Source organism: Hyla sarda, unplaced genomic scaffold, assembly GCF_029499605.1.
Source record: "Hyla sarda isolate aHylSar1 unplaced genomic scaffold, aHylSar1.hap1 scaffold_1893, whole genome shotgun sequence".
In the NCBI taxonomy this organism is placed as follows: Eukaryota; Metazoa; Chordata; class Amphibia; order Anura; family Hylidae; genus Hyla; species Hyla sarda.
Genome location: NW_026608547.1, coordinates 1 through 25,456, shown reverse-complemented (window position 1 = coordinate 25,456; position 25,456 = coordinate 1). Strand labels below are relative to the sequence as shown.

Here is a 25,456-nt window from a genome sequence, read left to right as displayed (position 1 = left end):
TCTGATGCATCAGGTAGGTGCACAATAGCATAGCCTAACCCTCTGTACTTTGGTCTATATTGATGCGGGACATAGACAGCCAGCTGATGACCAATCCATTAGTGCAATGGATGGCTGGAAGCATTTGTCTTTGCCTTTGCAATACCACAGAAGCAATGCATGGTCAATGTACAGCAATGACACACCTGTGTGAACAGCCAGGAGACCCCCCCCCCCCCCCCCCCATGTTATGTTACATAGTTACATAGTTAGTACGGTCGAAAAAAGACATATGTCCATCACGTTCAACCAGGGAATTAAGGGGTAGGGGTGTGGCGCGATATTGGGGAAGGGATGAGATTTTATATTTCTTCATAAGCATTAATCTTATTTTGTCAATTAGGAACATTCAGCACCCACCCGCTATCAAGGCAGCTGCCTATCATGTCATGCCCTACCTGCACAGGTGTGCTGGCTACTCAAATGATCCAATTAAGGAGGCCATTTAGTCAGCAGCAGCAGAAGTCCTGTGCCTGGACGCTCCAACAGGGGCCAGACACAAGCAGAAGCAGCAGAAGCAGCAGCAGCACCACCTTTTGTTTTTTGGCTGCAGCAGCAGCAAGGCCCACAGGGCTGGCTAGCTGGCTAGCCAGCAAGCAGGTAGCAATGAAAGTAGGAATCTTTCTTTTTAACCCTGTAAGGGGGTGGTGCACTGTACCCGAAGATACTGCCATATCGGGTCAATGCATAGGGCGACGGAAGCAAGCTTCGAAATCGGCCCCCGTTCTCAAAAATCCATTTAATATATGGTCCCCAGATAGGGGACGTATCAGATATTAAACTGATAAGAACAGATACTACACTTGATCTTAGCCAAAAGGCCGAGAAGCGATAACCGTGAAAGGGGCGGGCCCAACAAGGTCCCCTTCATGGGCACTATCACTGCTTGCTGTCAGGGAGGCTGCCAGACAATTTTCCATGCACACTCTGGGCTGGGGGGCAGTCAACCACCAGTACACACAGCAGAACCTAAACCCATACCATTATTGCTAAGCAGCAAGACAGGGGCCCATTGCACTCCCACGGGGCCTTTTTAAATGCAATCCAAACCCGGATTTGCCAGGAACCCTTCTTACTCCTCCTACTTGCATGTGACACTGGGCTTAGGATCTGCATAGGAAACACACACACAAGCACACACCTACCTTTGTTGCCTGCAGATGCCTCCTTGGCTGTCCCCAAACGGTATCAAACCAACACCCACGGGAAGCTGTAAGCATAGAGGACATGCCTGCACCCCATTGGACTTACCTGTGTGGGTTAAATCCGGGTTATTTGACAACCTATGGCGGTGATGGTTCTGCTCAGGCAGAGCAGTGCTGATGCTCCTCATAAAGCTGTCGCTGCTGTGAAGGTTCTAGGTGACATCACAAATCCCTTTGGTTACATACACAACAAAGCTGGGTTGTTGTTGTTTACACTCTGCAAGGCCTGTGGAAGTGAGTGACATCATAGCACTGTAGTTCTGAGGGTTCAAGATGGATGCAACAATCTCCTGTTGCTTCTATGAAGGCCGTAATAGACGACATCACCAAACAGCTCCATAGTCACATACACAGCAAAGGAGAGATGTTGTTTACACCTAGTGATGTCAGTGGTATTGAGTGACATCACAGCACAGTGCTAAGGCTCCTGGGCCTGGACACAGCAGCGGCTGCAATATCTCAACGGAGAATACGTTTATATCTATGTGTGTGTGTGCGCATATATATATATATATATATATATATATATATATATATATATATATTTCTCCGCCGAAATCACTTTTAAACCCATTTCCACCTTTTTTTCCCTTCTCTTCCTCTTACTTTTTTTTCACGTTTTTTTACGTTTTTCTCCTTTTCGCCTCTTTTCTGGGCGTATTATTCTTCTTTTTCTTCTTTTTTTTCGTCTAATGCATACCCCATCAGTGCAGCAATGCTTATTCAATACCGCCAGCAGATGGAGACACTGGGGGATAATTTTCTAAGGATTTATACTGATTTTTCCTGTCTGAATTTGTCGCACAGAAAGTTGCAGGCCAAATATGTGTGACATTTCTGCGACTTTAGCTTCTAGAGCATTTTTACAACATTATACATAGGTGCTGAATACATAAAAAGCGACTGTTCAGCGACAGACAAGTCGCATCGGCTGAAAGTAGGCCAGAATGTCAGTCCATGTTGGAGCAGGTTTAGATACAGTCTAAAGCATAGATCTCAAAGTCTGTGCACAGAATTTAGCAAGGGCCTCGCACCTTCTGATGCATCAGGTAGGTGCACAATAGCATAGCCTAACCCTCTGTACTTTGGTCTATATTGATGCGGGACATAGACAGCCAGCTGATGACCAATCCATTAGTGCAATGGATGGCTGGAAGCATTTGTCTTTGCCTTTGCAATACCACAGAAGCAATGCATGGTCAATGTACAGCAATGACACACCTGTGTGAACAGCCAGGAGACCCCCCCCATGTTATGTTACATAGTTACATAGTTAGTACGGTCGAAAAAAGACATATGTCCATCACGTTCAACCAGGGAATTAAGGGGTAGGGGTGTGGCGCGATATTGGGGAAGGGATGAGATTTTATATTTCTTCATAAGCATTAATCTTATTTTGTCAATTAGGAACATTCAGCACCCACCCGCTATCAAGGCAGCTGCCTATCATGTCATGCCCTACCTGCACAGGTGTGCTGGCTACTCAAATGATCCAATTAAGGAGGCCATTTAGTCAGCAGCAGCAGAAGTCCTGTGCCTGGACGCTCCAACAGGGGCCAGACACAAGCAGAAGCAGCAGAAGCAGCAGCAGCACCACCTTTTGTTTTTTGGCTGCAGCAGCAGCAAGGCCCACAGGGCTGGCTAGCTGGCTAGCCAGCAAGCAGGTAGCAATGAAAGTAGGAATCTTTCTTTTTAACCCTGTAAGGGGGTGGTGCACTGTACCCGAAGATACTGCCATATCGGGTCAATGCATAGGGCGACGGAAGCAAGCTTCGAAATCGGCCCCCGTTCTCAAAAATCCATTTAATATATGGTCCCCAGATAGGGGACGTATCAGATATTAAACTGATAAGAACAGATACTACACTTGATCTTAGCCAAAAGGCCGAGAAGCGATAACCGTGAAAGGGGCGGGCCCAACAAGGTCCCCTTCATGGGCACTATCACTGCTTGCTGTCAGGGAGGCTGCCAGACAATTTTCCATGCACACTCTGGGCTGGGGGGCAGTCAACCACCAGTACACACAGCAGAACCTAAACCCATACCATTATTGCTAAGCAGCAAGACAGGGGCCCATTGCACTCCCACGGGGCCTTTTTAAATGCAATCCATAACCCGGATTTGCCAGGAACCCTTCTTACTCCTCCTACTTGCATGTGACACTGGGCTTAGGATCTGCATAGGAAACACACACACAAGCACACACCTACCTTTGTTGCCTGCAGATGCCTCCTTGGCTGTCCCCAAACGGTATCAAACCAACACCCACGGGAAGCTGTAAGCATAGAGGACATGCCTGCACCCCATTGGACTTACCTGTGTGGGTTAAATCCGGGTTATTTGACAACCTATGGCGGTGATGGTTCTGCTCAGGCAGAGCAGTGCTGATGCTCCTCATAAAGCTGTCGCTGCTGTGAAGGGTTCTAGGTGACATCACAAATCCCTTTGGTTACATACACAACAAAGCTGGGTTGTTGTTGTTTACACTCTGCAAGGCCTGTGGAAGTGAGTGACATCATAGCACTGTAGTTCTGAGGGTTCAAGATGGATGCAACAATCTCCTGTTGCTTCTATGAAGGCCGTAATAGACGACATCACCAAACAGCTCCATAGTCACATACACAGCAAAGGAGAGATGTTGTTTACACCTAGTGATGTCAGTGGTATTGAGTGACATCACAGCACAGTGCTAAGGCTCCTGGGCCTGGACACAGCAGCGGCTGCAATATCTCAACGGAGAATACGTTTATATCTATGTGTGTGTGTGCGCATATATATATATATATATATATATATATATATATATATATATATATATATTCTCCGCCGAAATCACTTTTAAACCCATTTCCACCTTTTTTTCCCTTCTCTTCCTCTTACTTTTTTTTCACGTTTTTTTTACGTTTTTCTCCTTTTCGCCTCTTTTCTGGGCGTATTATTCTTCTTTTTCTTCTTTTTTTTCGTCTAATGCATACCCCATCAGTGCAGCAATGCTTATTCAATACCGCCAGCAGATGGAGACACTGGGGGATAATTTTCTAAGGATTTATACTGATTTTTCCTGTCTGAATTTGTCGCACAGAAAGTTGCAGGCCAAATATGTGTGACATTTCTGCGACTTTAGCTTCTAGAGCATTTTTACAACATTATACATAGGTGCTGAATACATAAAAAGCGACTGTTCAGCGACAGACAAGTCGCATCGGCTGAAAGTAGGCCAGAATGTCAGTCCATGTTGGAGCAGGTTTAGATACAGTCTAAAGCATAGATCTCAAAGTCTGTGCACAGAATTTAGCAAGGGCCTCGCACCTTCTGATGCATCAGGTAGGTGCACAATAGCATAGCCTAACCCTCTGTACTTTGGTCTATATTGATGCGGGACATAGACAGCCAGCTGATGACCAATCCATTAGTGCAATGGATGGCTGGAAGCATTTGTCTTTGCCTTTGCAATACCACAGAAGCAATGCATGGTCAATGTACAGCAATGACACACCTGTGTGAACAGCCAGGAGACCCCCCCCCCCCCCCCCCATGTTATGTTACATAGTTACATAGTACGGTCGAAAAAAGACATATGTCCATCACGTTCAACCAGGGAATTAAGGGGTAGGGGTGTGGCGCGATATTGGGGAAGGGATGAGATTTTATATTTCTTCATAAGCATTAATCTTATTTTGTCAATTAGGAACATTCAGCACCCACCCGCTATCAAGGCAGCTGCCTATCATGTCATGCCCTACCTGCACAGGTGTGCTGGCTACTCAAATGATCCAATTAAGGAGGCCATTTAGTCAGCAGCAGCAGAAGTCCTGTGCCTGGACGCTCCAACAGGGGCCAGACACAAGCAGAAGCAGCAGAAGCAGCAGCAGCACCACCTTTTGTTTTTTGGCTGCAGCAGCAGCAAGGCCCACAGGGCTGGCTAGCTGGCTAGCCAGCAAGCAGGTAGCAATGAAAGTAGGAATCTTTCTTTTTAACCCTGTAAGGGGGTGGTGCACTGTACCCGAAGATACTGCCATATCGGGTCAATGCATAGGGCGACGGAAGCAAGCTTCGAAATCGGCCCCCGTTCTCAAAAATCCATTTAATATATGGTCCCCAGATAGGGGACGTATCAGATATTAAACTGATAAGAACAGATACTACACTTGATCTTAGCCAAAAGGCCGAGAAGCGATAACCGTGAAAGGGGCGGGCCCAACAAGGTCCCCTTCATGGGCACTATCACTGCTTGCTGTCAGGGAGGCTGCCAGACAATTTTCCATGCACACTCTGGGCTGGGGGGCAGTCAACCACCAGTACACACAGCAGAACCTAAACCCATACCATTATTGCTAAGCAGCAAGACAGGGGCCCATTGCACTCCCACGGGGCCTTTTTAAATGCAATCCATAACCCGGATTTGCCAGGAACCCTTCTTACTCCTCCTACTTGCATGTGACACTGGGCTTAGGATCTGCATAGGAAACACACACACAAGCACACACCTACCTTTGTTGCCTGCAGATGCCTCCTTGGCTGTCCCCAAACGGTATCAAACCAACACCCACGGGAAGCTGTAAGCATAGAGGACATGCCTGCACCCCATTGGACTTACCTGTGTGGGTTAAATCCGGGTTATTTGACAACCTATGGCGGTGATGGTTCTGCTCAGGCAGAGCAGTGCTGATGCTCCTCATAAAGCTGTCGCTGCTGTGAAGGTTCTAGGTGACATCACAAATCCCTTTGGTTACATACACAACAAAGCTGGGTTGTTGTTGTTTACACTCTGCAAGGCCTGTGGAAGTGAGTGACATCATAGCACTGTAGTTCTGAGGGTTCAAGATGGATGCAACAATCTCCTGTTGCTTCTATGAAGGCCGTAATAGACGACATCACCAAACAGCTCCATAGTCACATACACAGCAAAGGAGAGATGTTGTTTACACCTAGTGATGTCAGTGGTATTGAGTGACATCACAGCACAGTGCTAAGGCTCCTGGGCCTGGACACAGCAGCGGCTGCAATATCTCAACGGAGAATACGTTTATATCTATGTGTGTGTGTGCGCATATATATATATATATATATATATATATATATATATATATATATTTCTCCGCCGAAATCACTTTTAAACCCATTTCCACCTTTTTTTCCCTTCTCTTCCTCTTACTTTTTTTTCACGTTTTTTTACGTTTTTCTCCTTTTCGCCTCTTTTCTGGGCGTATTATTCTTCTTTTTCTTCTTTTTTTTCGTCTAATGCATACCCCATCAGTGCAGCAATGCTTATTCAATACCGCCAGCAGATGGAGACACTGGGGGATAATTTTCTAAGGATTTATACTGATTTTTCCTGTCTGAATTTGTCGCACAGAAAGTTGCAGGCCAAATATGTGTGACATTTCTGCGACTTTAGCTTCTAGAGCATTTTTACAACATTATACATAGGTGCTGAATACATAAAAAGCGACTGTTCAGCGACAGACAAGTCGCATCGGCTGAAAGTAGGCCAGAATGTCAGTCCATGTTGGAGCAGGTTTAGATACAGTCTAAAGCATAGATCTCAAAGTCTGTGCACAGAATTTAGCAAGGGCCTCGCACCTTCTGATGCATCAGGTAGGTGCACAATAGCATAGCCTAACCCTCTGTACTTTGGTCTATATTGATGCGGGACATAGACAGCCAGCTGATGACCAATCCATTAGTGCAATGGATGGCTGGAAGCATTTGTCTTTGCCTTTGCAATACCACAGAAGCAATGCATGGTCAATGTACAGCAATGACACACCTGTGTGAACAGCCAGGAGACCCCCCCCCCCCCCCCCCCCATGTTATGTTACATAGTTACATAGTTAGTACGGTCGAAAAAAGACATATGTCCATCACGTTCAACCAGGGAATTAAGGGGTAGGGGTGTGGCGCGATATTGGGGAAGGGATGAGATTTTATATTTCTTCATAAGCATTAATCTTATTTTGTCAATTAGGAACATTCAGCACCCACCCGCTATCAAGGCAGCTGCCTATCATGTCATGCCCTACCTGCACAGGTGTGCTGGCTACTCAAATGATCCAATTAAGGAGGCCATTTAGTCAGCAGCAGCAGAAGTCCTGTGCCTGGACGCTCCAACAGGGGCCAGACACAAGCAGAAGCAGCAGAAGCAGCAGCAGCACCACCTTTTGTTTTTTGGCTGCAGCAGCAGCAAGGCCCACAGGGCTGGCTAGCTGGCTAGCCAGCAAGCAGGTAGCAATGAAAGTAGGAATCTTTCTTTTTAACCCTGTAAGGGGGTGGTGCACTGTACCCGAAGATACTGCCATATCGGGTCAATGCATAGGGCGACGGAAGCAAGCTTCGAAATCGGCCCCCGTTCTCAAAAATCCATTTAATATATGGTCCCCAGATAGGGGACGTATCAGATATTAAACTGATAAGAACAGATAAGGTTTCAACAAAATTTTATTGAATAAATAAGAAACCATACAAAATTTAAAATGCAAAATAATAAAAGGTTCACAAAAGTTTTAAAATACAAATAATAAAACCAGTAATAAAAGGAGAAAAAATAAAAATGGCAGGATAAAACATTATACAAATGTCATAAAAACTGATTATACTGTTATTTCGTTCCATAGAGGCAGACACCACATGGATGCTGCCTCGCTGGCCCCCAACTGTTTCTTGTCTCTTAGGTAATAGATGTACATCTCACTCAGGGCCAGCTTTATACAGTTTTTAACATCAATAAAATCATGTTTAAAAAGTAAGATGTTCCTAACTTTCCAGATGGCATTTTTAAAACAATTAATAATCATCCAGCAGATCATCTGCTGTTTAAAATTGGGGCAGTTAAAAAGACCGTAAAAGACACATTCGTGATTAAAATGTTTTAGGCCGCAGGCCCACTTCAAAAGTGGGCCTACCTTCCTCCAAAGCTCCCGTGCAAAAGGGCAGTTCCAAAATATGTGCAGCACCGTTTCGTCCACTCCGCAGCCATCTCTCGGGCACTTGGCTCTCGCCACCAGTCCTCGCCTGTGCTGGAACTCACGAGTAGGGAGGCACTGGTGGACGATTGCCCAGGCAAGATCCCTGTGTACATTCGCCAGAAACTTCCCGTACACGTTCCGCCATACCTTTTTGGATCTTGCCTGTGTGAAATTGGACACTGCCAGGGTAACCTCACTCCGCCTGAGGACCTTTGATACCTTTCTCTGGTCCCCCAGTATGTCAGGCTCCAAATCTTGGAGACCTAGGAGCCTGACTGTCTTTTCCAACACCACATAATGTTTTGGGGGACACAGAAGCACCGGAGCGTTCAGAGGGATGCGCAACCATCTTTTAAAAACCATGCCCGCAGCGTACCTTAAAAAGCAGCTAAAAATGCCATCGGATTTAATAATTTTAAAACAGAAACAGAAATACTTTATGTAAAAGAAAGTAAAAAGGTTAGGAACATCTTTCCCGCCATTATCTTTACTTTTGTACATAAAATCACGCTTTAATTTCTCCATTTTTGAACCCCATAAAAAAGAAAAAACAATTCTAGTTACTTTTTTAATGTATAAAATAGATGGAGGAAATACCATGGCAATGTATAGCATAATAGGGAGTAAAACCATCTTTATTATTAAAATCTTCCCCTCCATGGTAAGGTTTCTAAGATTCCACATTAAAATCTTCTTCTCCATCTTAGCTATAGCTGAATCCCAGTTAGGGCTCCCATCATTGACCTGGTTAAAAACAATACCTAAAACTTTAATTTGATCCTGTTGCATTGTGACTCCTGGGGTGATGGATGAATCCCAGGAGCCAATATAAAAACAGTCACATTTATCTGTGTTTAGCTTAAAACCAGAGACCTCGCAGAAATAGCTGGTGTTCCTCAATGCCCCCCTCATGGATGGAGAGTCCGGGCACAGTATGGTGACATCATCCATGTACCCCAACACCTTTAGATGGGTCCCTCCTCCACCAGGTATCGGTACGCCTCTTACTACCCGGTCTTTTCTGAGGAGGGCCATCAGTGGTTCGATTGCGCAAATAAAAAGGAGTGGGGACAGGGGGCAGCCCTGTTTGACACCTGATAAAAGAGGAACACCGCTGGTTAAAAAGCCATTAACAGAGACTTGACTAAAACAGGATCGGTATAAAAGCATGATTCGGCTTAAAATCGTTTCAGGCACTGCCATCTTTTTAAGAACTAAAAACAGGTATTCATGGGAGACCCTATCAAAGGCTTTTTCAAAGTCTAAGGATAAAATTGCTACAGTTTGATTTCTATCCTTAAAATACCATAAAACATCTCTTAAAATATTTAGGGATTCAGCTATAGACCTTCCAGGTACCCCACAAACCTGATTTGGGTGAATTAATTTATGAATAAAAGGTTTAAAACGGACAGCTAATAACTTGGCTAAAACTTTATAATCGACATTTAAAAGTGTGATGGGGCGCCAATTTTTTAGCATATCCTTTTCACCCTTTTTAAAAAGTAATGATACAATCCCCCTCCTCCAGGAAGGGGGAAGTTCATTAACAATAAAAGTTTCTTTATACAATAAAACCATATCATCCTTTAAAATATCCCAAAAAGCTAAATAAAATTCGATGGGTAAACCATCTTCCCCAGGGGCCTTCCCACTAGAAAAACTTTTAAAAACAAATAAAAGTTCATCTAAGTTAAGATCACGGGATAAAACCTCCTGGTCTAAAACATCTAGCTTAAAATCAAGGGAATTAAGAACATGTTCTAAAAAGGATGGATTAAGATCTTTCTTATTAAAAAGAAGCTGGTAGAAGTTAAAAACTGCATCTAACATGCCTTTTGGAGTGGATTCACCCTCAAGGTTTTGGATGATATCCCTCCTATTCATCACTTTTTTAAAAAAGAAACGGGAACATTTCTCGCCCTCCTCCAGGTGCTGCACATGTGAGTTAAAAATGATTTGTTTCCCTTTCTTTTCTATGGCATGTTTTATTTCAGTTTTAAGGTTTAAAATATCATTTTCTACATCCATACCAGCTTCTTTCAATTTAAAAAGTACATTTAAACGCATGTTAAGAACATAAAACCACTGTTTTTCCATTTTTGCCTTCTTCTTACCTGCTTTGATAAAAAAAAATCTGATTTTAGATTTGGTGCCCTCCCACCAGTGCAGCATAGGCTCGTGGGGTTTTCTTTGTGATTGCCAGCATTGGTAGGTCCGCACAAACTCCTCTTTTATCTCAGGGTCCTCTAGGAGTGTGGTGTTTAATCTCCAGAGGCCCCTTTTTGCTTTTTGCTCCCCCTCTAGCTCCAGGCCCACCAAGAGGAGCTTATGATCAGAGAAGATATTCTGCTCGAGTGTGCATTTCAGGGGTTTAAAAGCTCTAGAGGAAAAAATAAAATCGATTCTGGAGCTCACTCTTCCATTGGACCATGTGGCGCCTGGGTCCTCCGGCAAGAGATCCTTCCAGCAATCTTTCAAATTAAAATCATCAATAAAATTTTTAAGCAGGTAAGAAGTGCGGTCTTTACGATTAATATCCCCACCCTGCCGGTGTTCCCCATCACGTATGCAGTTAAAATCACCTCCCACCAGCAGGGGGGAAGACCCAACACAAAACAGTGGTAAAATTTCAAATAGTTCTGCCCGCTCCTGTTTATCAGGAGGGGCATACACATTTAAAACACAAATTAAAAGTCCATTAAAATATAGATGAATTAAAAGAGCTCTGCCAGGCACAATCTCAGTTACTGTATGAATAGAAAAGGACTGGCCTCGGCAGAGCAGCCCAACACCCACAGAACGACAGTCATTTGCACCGGACCATATGGATGGGCCCAGCTTCCAGTCTTCTTTTAAGTCTTTATAGTCCATTTTACTAGGGATTCCACATTCTTGTAGCAGGCAAAGGTCAAAGTCACATGTCTCTAGATAAGAAAATAAAGCAGCCCTGCGATCAGGGCTCTTTAAGGACCTCACATTGAGTGAGGCAATTTTTACAGGGATAGGCATAGTTTATGGAGAGTCCGTGCTTGGAGAATCAAAGTCAATAATAAGCTGCGTACCGTCATCCCCCGCCTGCGGGGTCATCAGCTCCTTGATGTTCTGAGGGTCGGAGCTTGAGATCGATGATGCCCCGACCCTGAGCTCGCTCTCGTCCGAACTACGGCACGCCGCTTTCCTTTGAATGTCTTCCTCTTCTTCTTCTCTTTGTCTTTTAAATGTCACACTGCTGTCCATATCCTCTGCGTTGCTCTCACTCGATGTAATCTCTGGCCCCCGGCTGATGGATCTGCGTCTTCTTTCATCATTTGACGACTGGAACTGCTGCACAGGGGCCTGTGAGGCCTCTTTTCCGGAACCTTTGCCGCTACCTTGGGAAGTTTTCATCGCTTGTTCCCCAGCAAGCGTTGCTGAGGACTGTTGCTCCAACTTCCCCATCGATCGACGATGGCCAGTTTTACCCACCGGGTCCACTGCTGGCGGGGCAGCAAACCCTGGTTTGGCGCCACTTGTCTTCTTGGCCCTGTCCTGTATAGGCGGAGTAACAGGACCGGGCTCAGACCTGGCCACCTGGCTCCCCTTCCGGCGGGCTTTCACCGGGGCCTCTTCGTCCGGAGCAGGGCGACCCTGGGCCAAGCCAGTACCTGGCTTATGCTGCAATTTTGGGTCCACTTTTGCCCCCACCGAGGCCCGTCGGCTGCCACCCGCCACAGGTGAGCCCCCTTCAGAAGTTTCGGCGGGCTCTTGAGCCAGGTAGGAAGTCGATCGACGTCTTTCAATTTCCCGGGCAGTAAACTCGATCACCCGCCCGGGCTTCGTGGAATCCCCATGGCCTCCCCCTAGCACTACCACCGGTGGGCCCCCCGATGGAGCACCAGAGGTCTTGGGCCTGGACCCATCAGTACCTGCCATCTGGGGTTTGGGCATCTTAAAAAAGGACGTCTTTTGTCCTGTCCCCTCTTTGGGTGGGCCCAGCCTTGACCCACCCATCGTAGTTTTTGCTTTATGGGGACAGGAATTAAAATCGTGATTTTCCTCTCCGCAGAGGTTGCACCTTATCGTATGGCTACATCTTGAGGCTATGTGACCTTCTTGGCCACACCTATTGCAGCGAATCACACGCTCCGCGCCGCAGGTCTCCTGGGTGTGGCCAAACCTCAAGCAATTTCGGCAATACATAGGCATTTGAGGATAGAACAGGAAGCCCCGAACTCTCCCGATGGCAAAATTTGGGGGCGGATGGCAAAGACCCCCAATACCACCGGGATCCTTACGGAGCTTGACCCAGAACTTCCTCTTGCCGTTCCAGAACCGCACGGAGTTCAAGATTTTGTTTGCGAATCGCACCTCTTCGCAGTATCGCCGAAGAAAAGTGGCTATATCCTCCGTGGTCACATGAGGGCTGTGCATAGCCACCACCAACGGTATATGTTCCTCACCATAGAGGAACTGGAACGAAAGACCGTCGAGTCGATCGTCCCTCTGGTCCGCACCAGACAAGGTTGCATAGATGTTATCGCAACACGCCGTGGCCGTGAAGGTGACGGTATACAGGCCACGGCTTTCCTGGTCATTTAGACACAGGATGTCCTCCCTATTGAGGCGGAAGTAGTCAAGAAGAATCACCTCCGCAATGAAGCGGAGGTTCTTCAACTGACGATGGCTCTCCGACACCTCTATGCGGATGGTATTTCGCATCGACATTTCCCCAGAGGGGAAAGCCCAGGAGAACGGCATCTTCCACACCCAGGGACTAAGCCCCTTCCCCAATAGCAGCAGGGGCTCGGAATCCCGCTATAAAAGCGGAACCCTTACCCAAGGCAGAGGTCGGGGGTACCCTAGGTGCTTCCGAAGCTACAGGTAACGCTCAACGTACCGAAAATGCCTTCTGAGACACAAGGTCCCAGAGACAGGGGGATCGCAACCCGTTGTCCGTGGACTAAGCCCGCTCCCCAATAGCAGCAAGGGGGTGAAGTCCCTCCGTAAGGAGAGACAATCCCCCAAGGCCGAGAAGCGGGGTACCACAGACACCTTCCGACCAGACCAAATGCAGATACTACACTTGATCTTAGCCAAAAGGCCGAGAAGCGATAACCGTGAAAGGGGCGGGCCCAACAAGGTCCCCTTCATGGGCACTATCACTGCTTGCTGTCAGGGAGGCTGCCAGACAATTTTCCATGCACACTCTGGGCTGGGGGGCAGTCAACCACCAGTACACACAGCAGAACCTAAACCCATACCATTATTGCTAAGCAGCAAGACAGGGGCCCATTGCACTCCCACGGGGCCTTTTTAAATGCAATCCATAACCCGGATTTGCCAGGAACCCTTCTTACTCCTCCTACTTGCATGTGACACTGGGCTTAGGATCTGCATAGGAAACACACACACAAGCACACACCTACCTTTGTTGCCTGCAGATGCCTCCTTGGCTGTCCCCAAACGGTATCAAACCAACACCCACGGGAAGCTGTAAGCATAGAGGACATGCCTGCACCCCATTGGACTTACCTGTGTGGGTTAAATCCGGGTTATTTGACAACCTATGGCGGTGATGGTTCTGCTCAGGCAGAGCAGTGCTGATGCTCCTCATAAAGCTGTCGCTGCTGTGAAGGTTCTAGGTGACATCACAAATCCCTTTGGTTACATACACAACAAAGCTGGGTTGTTGTTGTTTACACTCTGCAAGGCCTGTGGAAGTGAGTGACATCATAGCACTGTAGTTCTGAGGGTTCAAGATGGATGCAACAATCTCCTGTTGCTTCTATGAAGGCCGTAATAGACGACATCACCAAACAGCTCCATAGTCACATACACAGCAAAGGAGAGATGTTGTTTACACCTAGTGATGTCAGTGGTATTGAGTGACATCACAGCACAGTGCTAAGGCTCCTGGGCCTGGACACAGCAGCGGCTGCAATATCTCAACGGAGAATACGTTTATATCTATGTGTGTGTGTGTGCGCATATATATATATATATATATATATATATATATATATATTCTCCGCCGAAATCACTTTTAAACCCATTTCCACCTTTTTTTCCCTTCTCTTCCTCTTACTTTTTTTTCACGTTTTTTTACGTTTTTCTCCTTTTCGCCTCTTTTCTGGGCGTATTATTCTTCTTTTTCTTCTTTTTTTTCGTCTAATGCATACCCCATCAGTGCAGCAATGCTTATTCAATACCGCCAGCAGATGGAGACACTGGGGGATAATTTTCTAAGGATTTATACTGATTTTTCCTGTCTGAATTTGTCGCACAGAAAGTTGCAGGCCAAATATGTGTGACATTTCTGCGACTTTAGCTTCTAGAGCATTTTTACAACATTATACATAGGTGCTGAATACATAAAAAGCGACTGTTCAGCGACAGACAAGTCGCATCGGCTGAAAGTAGGCCAGAATGTCAGTCCATGTTGGAGCAGGTTTAGATACAGTCTAAAGCATAGATCTCAAAGTCTGTGCACAGAATTTAGCAAGGGCCTCGCACCTTCTGATGCATCAGGTAGGTGCACAATAGCATAGCCTAACCCTCTGTACTTTGGTCTATATTGATGCGGGACATAGACAGCCAGCTGATGACCAATCCATTAGTGCAATGGATGGCTGGAAGCATTTGTCTTTGCCTTTGCAATACCACAGAAGCAATGCATGGTCAATGTACAGCAATGACACACCTGTGTGAACAGCCAGGAGACCCCCCCCCCCCCCCCCCCCATGTTATGTTACATAGTTACATAGTTAGTACGGTCGAAAAAAGACATATGTCCATCACGTTCAACCAGGGAATTAAGGGGTAGGGGTGTGGCGCGATATTGGGGAAGGGATGAGATTTTATATTTCTTCATAAGCATTAATCTTATTTTGTCAATTAGGAACATTCAGCACCCACCCGCTATCAAGGCAGCTGCCTATCATGTCATGCCCTACCTGCACAGGTGTGCTGGCTACTCAAATGATCCAATTAAGGAGGCCATTTAGTCAGCAGCAGCAGAAGTCCTGTGCCTGGACGCTCCAACAGGGGCCAGACACAAGCAGAAGCAGCAGAAGCAGCAGCAGCACCACCTTTTGTTTTTTGGCTGCAGCAGCAGCAAGGCCCACAGGGCTGGCTAGCTGGCTAGCCAGCAAGCAGGTAGCAATGAAAGTAGGAATCTTTCTTTTTAACCCTGTAAGGGGGTGGTGCACTGTACCCGAAGATACTGCCATATCGGGTCAATGCATAGGGCGACGGAAGCAAGCTTCGAAATCGGCCCCCGTTCTCAAAAATCCATTTAATATATGGTCCCCAGATAGGGGACGTATCAGATATTAAACTGATAAGAACAGATACTACACTTGATCTTAGCCAAAAGGCCGAGAAGCGATAACCGTGAAAGGGGCGGGCCCAACAAGGTCCCCTTCATGGGCACTATCACTGCTTGCTGTCAGGGAGGCTGCCAGACAATTTTCCATGCACACTCTGGGCTGGGGGGCAGTCAACCACCAGTACACACAGCAGAACCTAAACCCATACCATTATTGCTAAGCAGCAAGACAGGGGCCCATTGCACTCCCACGGGGCCTTTTTAAATGCAATCCATAACCCGGATTTGCCAGGAACCCTTCTTACTCCTCCTACTTGCATGTGACACTGGGCTTAGGATCTGCATAGGAAACACACACACAAGCACACACCTACCTTTGTTGCCTGCAGATGCCTCCTTGGCTGTCCCCAAACGGTATCAAACCAACACCCACGGGAAGCTGTAAGCATAGAGGACATGCCTGCACCCCATTGGACTTACCTGTGTGGGTTAAATCCGGGTTATTTGACAACCTATGGCGGTGATGGTTCTGCTCAGGCAGAGCAGTGCTGATGCTCCTCATAAAGCTGTCGCTGCTGTGAAGGTTCTAGGTGACATCACAAATCCCTTTGGTTACATACACAACAAAGCTGGGTTGTTGTTGTTTACACTCTGCAAGGCCTGTGGAAGTGAGTGACATCATAGCACTGTAGTTCTGAGGGTTCAAGATGGATGCAACAATCTCCTGTTGCTTCTATGAAGGCCGTAATAGACGACATCACCAAACAGCTCCATAGTCACATACACAGCAAAGGAGAGATGTTGTTTACACCTAGTGATGTCAGTGGTATTGAGTGACATCACAGCACAGTGCTAAGGCTCCTGGGCCTGGACACAGCAGCGGCTGCAATATCTCAACGGAGAATACGTTTATATATATGTGTGTGTGTGCGCATATATATATATATATATATATATATATATATATATATATATATTTCTCCGCCGAAATCACTTTTAAACCCATTTCCACCTTTTTTTCCCTTCTCTTCCTCTTACTTTTTTTTCACGTTTTTTTACGTTTTTCTCCTTTTCGCCTCTTTTCTGGGCGTATTATTCTTCTTTTTCTTCTTTTTTTTCGTCTAATGCATACCCCATCAGTGCAGCAATGCTTATTCAATACCGCCAGCAGATGGAGACACTGGGGGATAATTTTCTAAGGATTTATACTGATTTTTCCTGTCTGAATTTGTCGCACAGAAAGTTGCAGGCCAAATATGTGTGACATTTCTGCGACTTTAGCTTCTAGAGCATTTTTACAACATTATACATAGGTGCTGAATACATAAAAAGCGACTGTTCAGCGACAGACAAGTCGCATCGGCTGAAAGTAGGCCAGAATGTCAGTCCATGTTGGAGCAGGTTTAGATACAGTCTAAAGCATAGATCTCAAAGTCTGTGCACAGAATTTAGCAAGGGCCTCGCACCTTCTGATGCATCAGGTAGGTGCACAATAGCATAGCCTAACCCTCTGTACTTTGGTCTATATTGATGCGGGACATAGACAGCCAGCTGATGACCAATCCATTAGTGCAATGGATGGCTGGAAGCATTTGTCTTTGCCTTTGCAATACCACAGAAGCAATGCATGGTCAATGTACAGCAATGACACACCTGTGTGAACAGCCAGGAGACCCCCCCCCCCCCCCCCCCCCATGTTATGTTACATAGTTACATAGTTAGTACGGTCGAAAAAAGACATATGTCCATCACGTTCAACCAGGGAATTAAGGGGTAGGGGTGTGGCGCGATATTGGGGAAGGGATGAGATTTTATATTTCTTCATAAGCATTAATCTTATTTTGTCAATTAGGAACATTCAGCACCCACCCGCTATCAAGGCAGCTGCCTATCATGTCATGCCCTACCTGCACAGGTGTGCTGGCTACTCAAATGATCCAATTAAGGAGGCCATTTAGTCAGCAGCAGCAGAAGTCCTGTGCCTGGACGCTCCAACAGGGGCCAGACACAAGCAGAAGCAGCAGAAGCAGCAGCAGCACCACCTTTTGTTTTTTGGCTGCAGCAGCAGCAAGGCCCACAGGGCTGGCTAGCTGGCTAGCCAGCAAGCAGGTAGCAATGAAAGTAGGAATCTTTCTTTTTAACCCTGTAAGGGGGTGGTGCACTGTACCCGAAGATACTGCCATATCGGGTCAATGCATAGGGCGACGGAAGCAAGCTTCGAAATCGGCCCCCGTTCTCAAAAATCCATTTAATATATGGTCCCCAGATAGGGGACGTATCAGATATTAAACTGATAAGAACAGATACTACACTTGATCTTAGCCAAAAGGCCGAGAAGCGATAACCGTGAAAGGGGCGGGCCCAACAAGGTCCCCTTCATGGGCACTATCACTGCTTGCTGTCAGGGAGGCTGCCAGACAATTTTCCATGCACACTCTGGGCTGGGGGGCAGTCAACCACCAGTACACACAGCAGAACCTAAACCCATACCATTATTGCTAAGCAGCAAGACAGGGGCCCATTGCACTCCCACGGGGCCTTTTTAAATGCAATCCATAACCCGGATTTGCCAGGAACCCTTCTTACTCCTCCTACTTGAATGTGACACTGGGCTTAGGATCTGCATAGGAAACACACACACAAGCACACACCTACCTTTGTTGCCTGCAGATGCCTCCTTGGCTGTCCCCAAACGGTATCAAACCAACACCCACGGGAAGCTGTAAGCATAGAGGACATGCCTGCACCCCATTGGACTTACCTGTGTGGGTTAAATCCGGGTTATTTGACAACCTATGGCGGTGATGGTTCTGCTCAGGCAGAGCAGTGCTGATGCTCCTCATAAAGCTGTCGCTGCTGTGAAGGTTCTAGGTGACATCACAAATCCCTTTGGTTACATACACAACAAAGCTGGGTTGTTGTTGTTTACACTCTGCAAGGCCTGTGGAAGTGAGTGACATCATAGCACTGTAGTTCTGAGGGTTCAAGATGGATGCAACAATCTCCTGTTGCTTCTATGAAGGCCGTAATAGACGACATCACCAAACAGCTCCATAGTCACATACACAGCAAAGGAGAGATGTTGTTTACACCTAGTGATGTCAGTGGTATTGAGTGACATCACAGCACAGTGCTAAGGCTCCTGGGCCTGGACACAGCAGCGGCTGCAATATCTCAACGGAGAATACGTTTATATCTATGTGTGTGTGTGCGCATATATATATATATATATATATATATATATATATATATATATATATTTCTCCGCCGAAATCACTTTTAAACCCATTTCCACCTTTTTTTCCCTTCTCTTCCTCTTACTTTTTTTTTCACGTTTTTTTACGTTTTTCTCCTTTTCGCCTCTTTTCTGGGCGTATTATTCTTCTTTTTCTTCTTTTTTTTCGTCTAATGCATACCCCATCAGTGCAGCAATGCTTATTCAATACCGCCAGCAGATGGAGACACTGGGGGATAATTTTCTAAGGATTTATACTGATTTTTCCTGTCTGAATTTGTCGCACAGAAAGTTGCAGGCCAAATATGTGTGACATTTCTGCGACTTTAGCTTCTAGAGCATTTTTACAACATTATACATAGGTGCTGAATACATAAAAAGCGACTGTTCAGCGACAGACAAGTCGCATCGGCTGAAAGTAGGCCAGAATGTCAGTCCATGTTGGAGCAGGTTTAGATACAGTCTAAAGCATAGATCTCAAAGTCTGTGCACAGAATTTAGCAAGGGCCTCGCACCTTCTGATGCATCAGGTAGGTGCACAATAGCATAGCCTAACCCTCTGTACTTTGGTCTATATTGATGCGGGACATAGACAGCCAGCTGATGACCAATCCATTAGTGCAATGGATGGCTGGAAGCATTTGTCTTTGCCTTTGCAATACCACAGAAGCAATGCATGGTCAATGTACAGCAATGACACACCTGTGTGAACAGCCAGGAGACCCCCCCCCCCCCCCCCCCCATGTTATGTTACATAGTTACATAGTTAGTACGGTCGAAAAAAGACATATGTCCATCACGTTCAACCAGGGAATTAAGGGGTAGGGGTGTGGCGCGATATTGGGGAAGGGATGAGATTTTATATTTCTTCATAAGCATTAATCTTATTTTGTCAATTAGGAACATTCAGCACCCACCCGCTATCAAGGCAGCTGCCTATCATGTCATGCCCTACCTGCACAGGTGTGCTGGCTACTCAAATGATCCAATTAAGGAGGCCATTTAGTCAGCAGCAGCAGAAGTCCTGTGCCTGGACGCTCCAACAGGGGCCAGACACAAGCAGAAGCAGCAGAAGCAGCAGCAGCACCACCTTTTGTTTTTTGGCTGCAGCAGCAGCAAGGCCCACAGGGCTGGCTAGCTGGCTAGCCAGCAAGCAGGTAGCAATGAAAGTAGGAATCTTTCTTTTTAACCCTGTAAGGGGGTGGTGCACTGTACCCGAAGATACTGCCATATCGGGTCAATGCATAGGGCGACGGAAGCAAGCTTCGAAATCGGCCCCCGTTCTCAAAAATCCATTTAATATATGGTCCCCAGATAGGGGACGTATCAGATATTAAACTGATAAGAACAGATACTACACTTGATCTTAGCCAAAAGGCCGAGAAGCGATAACCGTGAAAGGGGCGGGCCCAACAAGGTCCCCTTCATGGGCACTATCACTGCTTGCTGTCAGGGAGGCTGCCAGACAATTTTCCATGCACACTCTGGGCTGGGGGGCAGTCAACCACCAGTACACACAGCAGAACCTAAACCCATACCATTATTGCTAAGCAGCAAGACAGGGGCCCATTGCACTCCCACGGGGCCTTTTTAAATGCAATCCATAACCCGGATTTGCCAGGAACCCTTCTTACTCCTCCTACTTGCATGTGACACTGGGCTTAGGATCTGCATAGGAAACACACACACAAGCACACACCTACCTTTGTTGCCTGCAGATGCCTCCTTGGCTGTCCCCAAACGGTATCAAACCAACACCCACGGGAAGCTGTAAGCATAGAGGACATGCCTGCACCCCATTGGACTTACCTGTGTGGGTTAAATCCGGGTTATTTGACAACCTATGGCGGTGATGGTTCTGCTCAGGCAGAGCAGTGCTGATGCTCCTCATAAAGCTGTCGCTGCTGTGAAGGTTCTAGGTGACATCACAAATCCCTTTGGTTACATACACAACAAAGCTGGGTTGTTGTTGTTTACACTCTGCAAGGCCTGTGGAAGTGAGTGACATCATAGCACTGTAGTTCTGAGGGTTCAAGATGGATGCAACAATCTCCTGTTGCTTCTATGAAGGCCGTAATAGACGACATCACCAAACAGCTCCATAGTCACATACACAGCAAAGGAGAGATGTTGTTTACACCTAGTGATGTCAGTGGTATTGAGTGACATCACAGCACAGTGCTAAGGCTCCTGGGCCTGGACACAGCAGCGGCTGCAATATCTCAACGGAGAATACGTTTATATCTATGTGTGTGTGTGCGCATATATATATATATATATATATATATATATATATATATATATATATTTCTCCGCCGAAATCACTTTTAAACCCATTTCCACCTTTTTTTCCCTTCTCTTCCTCTTACTTTTTTTTCACGTTTTTTTACGTTTTTCTCCTTTTCGCCTCTTTTCTGGGCGTATTATTCTTCTTTTTCTTCTTTTTTTTCGTCTAATGCATACCCCATCAGTGCAGCAATGCTTATTCAATACCGCCAGCAGATGGAGACACTGGGGGATAATTTTCTAAGGATTTATACTGATTTTTCCTGTCTGAATTTGTCGCACAGAAAGTTGCAGGCCAAATATGTGTGACATTTCTGCGACTTTAGCTTCTAGAGCATTTTTACAACATTATACATAGGTGCTGAATACATAAAAAGCGACTGTTCAGCGACAGACAAGTCGCATCGGCTGAAAGTAGGCCAGAATGTCAGTCCATGTTGGAGCAGGTTTAGATACAGTCTAAAGCATAGATCTCAAAGTCTGTGCACAGAATTTAGCAAGGGCCTCGCACCTTCTGATGCATCAGGTAGGTGCACAATAGCATAGCCTAACCCTCTGTACTTTGGTCTATATTGATGCGGGACATAGACAGCCAGCTGATGACCAATCCATTAGTGCAATGGATGGCTGGAAGCATTTGTCTTTGCCTTTGCAATACCACAGAAGCAATGCATGGTCAATGTACAGCAATGACACACCTGTGTGAACAGCCAGGAGACCCCCCCCCCCCCCCCCCATGTTATGTTACATAGTTACATAGTTAGTACGGCCGAAAAAAGACATATGTCCATCACGTTCAACCAGGGAATTAAGGGGTAGGGGTGTGGCGCGATATTGGGGAAGGGATGAGATTTTATATTTCTTCATAAGCATTAATCTTATTTTGTCAATTAGGAACATTCAGCACCCACCCGCTATCAAGGCAGCTGCCTATCATGTCATGCCCTACCTGCACAGGTGTGCTGGCTACTCAAATGATCCAATTAAGGAGGCCATTTAGTCAGCAGCAGCAGAAGTCCTGTGCCTGGACGCTCCAACAGGGGCCAGACACAAGCAGAAGCAGAAGCAGCAGAAGCAGCAGCAGCACCACCTTTTGTTTTTTGGCTGCAGCAGCAGCAAGGCCCACAGGGCTGGCTAGCTGGCTAGCCAGCAAGCAGGTAGCAATGAAAGTAGGAATCTTTCTTTTTAACCCTGTAAGGGGGTGGTGCACTGTACCCGAAGATACTGCCATATCGGGTCAATGCATAGGGCGACGGAAGCAAGCTTCGAAATCGGCCCCCGTTCTCAAAAATCCATTTAATATATGGTCCCCAGATAGGGGACGTATCAGATATTAAACTGATAAGAACAGATACTACACTTGATCTTAGCCAAAAGGCCGAGAAGCGATAACCGTGAAAGGGGCGGGCCCAACAAGGTCCCCTTCATGGGCACTATCACTGCTTGCTGTCAGGGAGGCTGCCAGACAATTTTCCATGCACACTCTGGGCTGGGGGGCAGTCAACCACCAGTACACACAGCAGAACCTAAACCCATACCATTATTGCTAAGCAGCAAGACAGGGGCCCATTGCACTCCCACGGGGCCTTTTTAAATGCAATCCATAACCCGGATTTGCCAGGAACCCTTCTTACTCCTCCTACTTGCATGTGACACTGGGCTTAGGATCTGCATAGGAAACACACACACAAGCACACACCTACCTTTGTTGCCTGCAGATGCCTCCTTGGCTGTCCCCAAACGGTATCAAACCAACACCCACGGGAAGCTGTAAGCATAGAGGACATGCCTGCACCCCATTGGACTTACCTGTGTGGGTTAAATCCGGGTTATTTGACAACCTATGGCGGTGATGGTTCTGCTCAGGCAGAGCAGTGCTGATGCTCCTCATAAAGCTGTCGCTGCTGTGAAGGTTCTAGGTGACATCACAAATCCCTTTGGTTACATACACAACAAAGCTGGGTTGTTGTTGTTTACACTCTGCAAGGCCTGTGGAAGTGAGTGACATCATAGCACTGTAGTTCTGAGGGTTCAAGATGGATGCAACAATCTCCTGTTGCTTCTATGAAGGCCGTAATAGACGACATCACCAAACAGCTCCATAGTCACATACACAGCAAAGGAGAGATGTTGTTTACACCTAGTGATGTCAGTGGTATTGAGTGACATCACAGCACAGTGCTAAGGCTCCTGGGCCTGGACACAGCAGCGGCTGCAATATCTCAACGGAGAATACGTTTATATCTATGTGTGTGTGTGCGCATATATATATATATATATATATATATATATATATATATATATATATTTCTCCGCCGAAATCACTTTTAAACCCATTTCCACCTTTTTTTCCCTTCTCTTCCTCTTACTTTTTTTTCACGTTTTTTTACGTTTTTCTCCTTTTCGCCTCTTTTCTGGGCGTATTATTCTTCTTTTTCTTCTTTTTTTTCGTCTAATGCATACCCCATCAGTGCAGCAATGCTTATTCAATACCGCCAGCAGATGGAGACACTGGGGGATAATTTTCTAAGGATTTATACTGATTTTTCCTGTCTGAATTTGTCGCACAGAAAGTTGCAGGCCAAATATGTGTGACATTTCTGCGACTTTAGCTTCTAGAGCATTTTTACAACATTATACATAGGTGCTGAATACATAAAAAGCGACTGTTCAGCGACAGACAAGTCGCATCGGCTGAAAGTAGGCCAGAATGTCAGTCCATGTTGGAGCAGGTTTAGATACAGTCTAAAGCATAGATCTCAAAGTCTGTGCACAGAATTTAGCAAGGGCCTCGCACCTTCTGATGCATCAGGTAGGTGCACAATAGCATAGCCTAACCCTCTGTACTTTGGTCTATATTGATGCGGGACATAGACAGCCAGCTGATGACCAATCCATTAGTGCAATGGATGGCTGGAAGCATTTGTCTTTGCCTTTGCAATACCACAGAAGCAATGCATGGTCAATGTACAGCAATGACACACCTGTGTGAACAGCCAGGAGACCCCCCCCCCCCCCCCCCCATGTTATGTTACATAGTTACATAGTTAGTACGGTCGAAAAAAGACATATGTCCATCACGTTCAACCAGGGAATTAAGGGGTAGGGGTGTGGCGCGATATTGGGGAAGGGATGAGATTTTATATTTCTTCATAAGCATTAATCTTATTTTGTCAATTAGGAACATTCAGCACCCACCCGCTATCAAGGCAGCTGCCTATCATGTCATGCCCTACCTGCACAGGTGTGCTGGCTACTCAAATGATCCAATTAAGGAGGCCATTTAGTCAGCAGCAGCAGAAGTCCTGTGCCTGGACGCTCCAACAGGGGCCAGACACAAGCAGAAGCAGAAGCAGCAGAAGCAGCAGCAGCACCACCTTTTGTTTTTTGGCTGCAGCAGCAGCAAGGCCCACAGGGCTGGCTAGCTGGCTAGCCAGCAAGCAGGTAGCAATGAAAGTAGGAATCTTTCTTTTTAACCCTGTAAGGGGGTGGTGCACTGTACCCGAAGATACTGCCATATCGGGTCAATGCATAGGGCGACGGAAGCAAGCTTCGAAATCGGCCCCCGTTCTCAAAAATCCATTTAATATATGGTCCCCAGATAGGGGACGTATCAGATATTAAACTGATAAGAACAGATACTACACTTGATCTTAGCCAAAAGGCCGAGAAGCGATAACCGTGAAAGGGGCGGGCCCAACAAGGTCCCCTTCATGGGCACTATCACTGCTTGCTGTCAGGGAGGCTGCCAGACAATTTTCCATGCACACTCTGGGCTGGGGGGCAGTCAACCACCAGTACACACAGCAGAACCTAAACCCATACCATTATTGCTAAGCAGCAAGACAGGGGCCCATTGCACTCCCACGGGGCCTTTTTAAATGCAATCCATAACCCGGATTTGCCAGGAACCCTTCTTACTCCTCCTACTTGCATGTGACACTGGGCTTAGGATCTGCATAGGAAACACACACACAAGCACACACCTACCTTTGTTGCCTGCAGATGCCTCCTTGGCTGTCCCCAAACGGTATCAAACCAACACCCACGGGAAGCTGTAAGCATAGAGGACATGCCTGCACCCCATTGGACTTACCTGTGTGGGTTAAATCCGGGTTATTTGACAACCTATGGCGGTGATGGTTCTGCTCAGGCAGAGCAGTGCTGATGCTCCTCATAAAGCTGTCGCTGCTGTGAAGGTTCTAGGTGACATCACAAATCCCTTTGGTTACATACACAACAAAGCTGGGTTGTTGTTGTTTACACTCTGCAAGGCCTGTGGAAGTGAGTGACATCATAGCACTGTAGTTCTGAGGGTTCAAGATGGATGCAACAATCTCCTGTTGCTTCTATGAAGGCCGTAATAGACGACATCACCAAACAGCTCCATAGTCACATACACAGCAAAGGAGAGATG

The 25,456-nt window shown here is 46.4% G+C and overlaps 9 non-coding genes and 1 pseudogene across 9 annotated transcripts; all 10 read right to left on the bottom strand.

Moving 5' to 3' along the window:
* Window positions 1-681: 681 nt before the first annotated feature.
* LOC130315964 (U2 spliceosomal RNA) lies at window positions 682-872 on the bottom strand. Its single transcript, XR_008863373.1, has one exon. It is a non-coding gene; the product is annotated as a U2 spliceosomal RNA (small nuclear RNA).
* A 2,078-nt stretch (window positions 873-2,950) lies between these two features.
* Window positions 2,951-3,141, bottom strand: LOC130315962 (U2 spliceosomal RNA). Its single transcript, XR_008863372.1, has one exon. It is a non-coding gene; the product is annotated as a U2 spliceosomal RNA (small nuclear RNA).
* A 2,090-nt stretch (window positions 3,142-5,231) lies between these two features.
* Window positions 5,232-5,422, bottom strand: LOC130315961 (U2 spliceosomal RNA). The gene has a single exon (XR_008863371.1). It is a non-coding gene; the product is annotated as a U2 spliceosomal RNA (small nuclear RNA).
* Window positions 5,423-7,511: 2,089 nt separating this feature from the next.
* Window positions 7,512-7,697, bottom strand: LOC130315980 (U2 spliceosomal RNA). The gene has a single exon (XR_008863388.1). It is a non-coding gene; the product is annotated as a U2 spliceosomal RNA (small nuclear RNA).
* Window positions 7,698-13,086: 5,389 nt separating this feature from the next.
* LOC130315983 (U2 spliceosomal RNA) lies at window positions 13,087-13,304 on the bottom strand (annotated as a pseudogene).
* Window positions 13,305-15,388: 2,084 nt separating this feature from the next.
* On the bottom strand, window positions 15,389-15,579 carry LOC130315987 (U2 spliceosomal RNA). The gene has a single exon (XR_008863393.1). It is a non-coding gene; the product is annotated as a U2 spliceosomal RNA (small nuclear RNA).
* A 2,090-nt stretch (window positions 15,580-17,669) lies between these two features.
* Window positions 17,670-17,860, bottom strand: LOC130315986 (U2 spliceosomal RNA). The gene has a single exon (XR_008863392.1). It is a non-coding gene; the product is annotated as a U2 spliceosomal RNA (small nuclear RNA).
* Window positions 17,861-19,952: 2,092 nt separating this feature from the next.
* On the bottom strand, window positions 19,953-20,143 carry LOC130315984 (U2 spliceosomal RNA). Its single transcript, XR_008863391.1, has one exon. It is a non-coding gene; the product is annotated as a U2 spliceosomal RNA (small nuclear RNA).
* A 2,095-nt stretch (window positions 20,144-22,238) lies between these two features.
* On the bottom strand, window positions 22,239-22,429 carry LOC130315972 (U2 spliceosomal RNA). Its single transcript, XR_008863381.1, has one exon. It is a non-coding gene; the product is annotated as a U2 spliceosomal RNA (small nuclear RNA).
* A 2,096-nt stretch (window positions 22,430-24,525) lies between these two features.
* LOC130315960 (U2 spliceosomal RNA) lies at window positions 24,526-24,716 on the bottom strand. Its single transcript, XR_008863370.1, has one exon. It is a non-coding gene; the product is annotated as a U2 spliceosomal RNA (small nuclear RNA).
* Window positions 24,717-25,456: the final 740 nt, after the last annotated feature.